At 45.6% G+C, this 4,290-nt stretch overlaps 1 long non-coding RNA gene across 2 annotated transcripts; it reads left to right on the top strand.

Moving 5' to 3' along the window:
- The first annotated feature begins 607 nt into the window (after window positions 1–607).
- On the top strand, window positions 608–3,934 carry LOC118237665. Of its 2 annotated transcripts, none has more exons than XR_003488563.2 (4): window positions 608–815; window positions 2,305–2,365; window positions 3,168–3,404; window positions 3,500–3,934. It is a non-coding gene; the product is annotated as an uncharacterized LOC118237665 (long non-coding RNA). The 2 variants fall into 2 exon arrangements; XR_003488562.2 differs by having other exon boundaries at window positions 3,574–3,927.
- Window positions 3,935–4,290: the final 356 nt, after the last annotated feature.

Below are 4,290 nucleotides of genomic sequence, written 5' to 3'. Positions count from 1 at the left end.
CCATCTCATCCAAAACAAACATGAGTGCTGAGGAAAGCCCCACCAAACAGAGGCTGCAGGGGGTAGGGGGGAGGCCTGTGAGGGGCTGGCCTCCCACAAAGCTCCAATTAGCCCCCAAATTATCTCCTGTGTCACGTGCGCAAGGATTTCTAACCAAAATTTGCTGGAAAATGGATTCTGAATGCTTCTGTCTATTTACCTAATACTTAACCCAAGGATAACAGCACACATACAAATTTAAAATAAAACACATGTTGGTTTTTTTTTAAATAAAAATTTGAAACAGATGGTCTCTTTTAAGACAAATATTTATTCCCCTGACGTTTTTTTTTCACTTACATGTTTATATTTTTAAATATAGGCTTTATGCAAAGACCTTAGCGATGTCACGATAATAAAATCCATGTTGTTAGTAATTGTCTATTTCCTAGAAGTGTAGGGCGTGAGCAGCCTCCAGAAGCTGTCTTTGGCATCCCCCTCCTCCAGGCAGGCCAATATGCAACCAGCTGAGACCAACTGGTGTTTATTCTGTTTATTTTGGAGCCTTTTGAGGAAGGAAGTTATAAACTCTGACTCATGGACTCGCCTTTGGGCGGTGGATCCTGTGCTGGGTGAAGAGCTCTTGGATAGGACAGAGTTCGGTGACCAGTTGCTGATGGTGTTTGGCTCCTTGGTGTCTCTCTGGGTATACCCTTGTCCACCTAGCCCAGGATTTGCAAATCAGACACCCTGCTGTTGTCATCATGTGCTAGTCTGAGTTTACATACCCACTTTTGAGAGGAAGATAAGAGGTCCTCAGTTTTTCTCCTTTTGTGGTAAGTGAATATGCAAAAGAGGAACCAGATGTGTGAGATGTTAAGCAGGTAGGAGGGACACTTGCCATTGGCAAGAAGGAGCTGGGTGTTCTTGAGGAACCTTCACTTATGAGGGAGGCGAACTGGCTCTTCCGAGTTCTTGTATCTGTTAGCTTTTGCTGTGTAACACACTATACTAAAATGTATTGACTGAGGGCTGGTGAGATGACTCAACGGGTAAAGGTGTTTGCTTGGCACACAGTATGTGTGGTACGAGTTTTCATCTCTGGGACCAAACACCCTAAACTTCAGTCCATCATGACAGGAGTTATGGGGGTCTGGGAGAGCACAGCAGCTCACCTCACGGTGGGTAGGAAGCAGAAAGGGAGAGAAAGTGAGAGAGGAGGGGAGAGAAATGGAGAAAGGGAGAGAGAAAGAGAAAGGGAGAGACAGAGAAATGGAGAAGGAGAGAGAGAAAATGGGAGAGAGAGAAAGGGAGAAAGAGAAAGGGAGAGAAAGAGGAAGAGAAGGGGAGAGAAAGGGAGAGTGAGACAGAGAGCACGAACAAGCTAGCTGGCATTCCCTCCTTTTATTCATATTTCATTCAGGCCCCTGCCCTATGAGACAACACCACCCACCCAGGGCAGTTTCTCTTCCCTTAATTAACCCCCACTGGAAGCACCCCCCCTCTCTCTCTTTCTCTCTCTCTCTCTCTCTCTCTCTCTCTCTCTCTCTCTCTCTCTCTCTCTCACACACACCACACACCACACACACACACACACACACACACACACTGCACACTTCTCAGTCCAATCCAGTGGAGGAGGAACATAACCCACCATGGCAGTCTGTGCTCCAGAAAGAGTTCCATGTGATCTTTTCCATCTTAATTCCATCTTTGCTCTTGATTGCATTGTCAAACAAAGAGACAACAGGAAAACACCCCACTACTCAGGGGTAATTTAATCCATCTCCTCCATAACTGTTCTCTAAAGCACAGGCACTTAAAATCCAGCATGGCTATTCCCAAATGAACAGCCTGAGAATCCCCATCTGGGCTAGTTGCTCAAAAAAAAAAAAAAAAAAAAAAAGCATCCCCCCCCCACTCCGAAACAAACTCCAGGCACAAAATGTTAAGATTGTACAGTGATAAATTATGACAATGAGTCATTTCTTCTTTCTTTTTTCTTTTCTTCTTTTTTAGACAATAGCATTTACAATGTGACCTTGCCTTAAAAATAATTTAAAAGTTAAGAAAATGTCAAGTCAAATAGCAAAAAGGGCTGGTAATGAAAAGCAACAGTTGCCTGTCCTTCCCTCCCCTTTCCCCTGCCTCCTGCTCTGCTACCGAGAGCCCTGTTTTTATCTGTTCCCGTTTTAGTTCTAAAGCATATCTAAATGACGTGCTTATACTGGTCTCCTTTGATTTATCAACTTCAGACACCATCTTCTGCCTTAGGGCTATGATAGATGAGGATCTAGTTCTCCCTTGCTCTCTTTCATGTTGCAGGCTTTCCTCTGTGTCTGGGGAACCAGGCTGTCTGATCATGGAGAGGCTCTGGGACCCAAAGGTCAGTAGTAGTTCTGTGCTTATTGTTGGCCCCTGGAATGCTCTGACCACCTTGTTTGGGGTTCCCGAGGTGAAAGGATATTGGGTTCTTTTTTTTTTCTCTTTTGTTGTTCCTTTTATCCTGGGTGCTGACATTTCCCCAGTGAAGACTTGGGTCCTTCCCTTTCCTTGTCTGCCCTGCCCTCTGCCCACTCTTTCCTGGGCTGGCCTGGGGATTTAGTGCTTTTCGCCCTTGTATACGCAGATTTGAATTAATCCCCCACTTCTCACTCACTCTGTGGGCTGTGTGAGGCAGCCTCTCTTCCATGTCTGGCCAGTGGGGCAGCTGCAGCTCTTCTCAGGATGGTCCCAGGCCAGGATCCTAGTCTGCCTTGTCATCGAATTCCCTTCTGTTGGCTTCCAGTTTTCTGGAAATGGCCCGAAATTCTGCTGATGAGCTAACTCCTCTTGTTCTTTATGAAGGAAGGGGCGTCTGCTTTCTAAAAGTCACATTTTGTGGTCTGGAGAGATGGCTTAGCCATTAAAGGCAAAGGCTCACACCACCACCACCACCACCACCACCAACAACAACAACAAAAATCACATTATCTGGAGTTTTAAGAGAGAGAAAGGGAACATTAGAGTTTATCTGTCACTGGTGTCTTGCCTAACCCCCCCTCCCCTTACTCATATGCTGTTCAGCCTCTCTCTCTCTCTCTCTCTCTCTCTCTCTCTCTCTCTCTCTCTCCCTCCCTCCCTCTGTCTCTTTCTCGGACTTGGCATGTGACTTCTTCACAGCTCCAAGATCTTGCTTGTTTTCACAGACTGACCTGCCTACTTGACGCCATCAGCAGGCTCTGTAACAACCTTTGATCAGAGCATCAAACTGCGTTTCTTTCATCAACCCAGAGGCTCCCTAATGCTGGGGTCCACCTCTCTGTCAAACTGGGTATACCCACGACTGTGACGACAACTTCCACACTAAACAAAGGAGACTGCCTCTCTCCATCTCTTCTGGAACCAGATGGACACACAGACATGTGTGACGTAGGGAGACATTTGTAAGTACAAATGTTGGAGAGCCCTGGGGTTGGGGTGGGGCAATCAGGGAAAATAACAGCAGTATGTAAAATGTTTGGTTTGCCCTGGCTGTCAGTCTGAACCTTGGAGCTTGGATATCATCTCTCTGTAAGAGATCAGTGTTGTCAGTATTTCATGGAATCTACATAGGTGAATGAGTCAACTGGAGATCTTTCACGTCACAGAGCAAACACCCTCTGAGCAATAATAATAAGTGTGGGTCCAGAAAATGGGAGTACTGGAATTGCTGGGCTCAAGAACTGATCACACACAGGAGTCCATTTCAGAAGATTGGCAAGTCTAAAGGGAAGTCAAGTCCAGTTATCTACTGGAAGCTCAAAGTGGAAACTCAAGCACCAAGCATGGCACTGTGGGTACTAACATGGCTGTGGTAGGAAGAGGATGGGGCCAGTGCCCATAGCAAGGACAATAATTCTAAACAGAAAAAAACTCCTTAACTATACAGCAATAGTAAATAAACTAAAATAGTTATATTACAATGACTTGTAACCAGTAATATTTATCTCATTGTTTCCCTTCTTCAATCCTCCTTCAAAACTCCCTCCCTCCCTCCCTCCCTCCCTCCCTCCCGTCCCTCCCTCCCTCCCCCCTCCCTCTCTCCCTAAATGCAGATTGGCTTGGAATTTACTATGTAGATTTCACTGGCTTCCTTGCAAATCTTCCTAAGTGCTAGGATTTCAGGCATGTGCCACCATACTGGGCTGCCATCAGTCCTAATTGTTGCAGAACACTTTTATGGGAAATCCATAAGATCATGTAGAGTAGGATTCCATTTTAATTAAAAGCCTGTCACACATATAGGTGCCCCCATACTTGCAAAGGGACAACATTCTGATTACTCCATTG

This window comes from Cricetulus griseus, chromosome 5, assembly GCF_003668045.3.
Source record: "Cricetulus griseus strain 17A/GY chromosome 5, alternate assembly CriGri-PICRH-1.0, whole genome shotgun sequence".
In the NCBI taxonomy this organism is placed as follows: Eukaryota; Metazoa; Chordata; class Mammalia; order Rodentia; family Cricetidae; genus Cricetulus; species Cricetulus griseus.
This window is presented reverse-complemented; position numbering and strand designations above follow the sequence as displayed.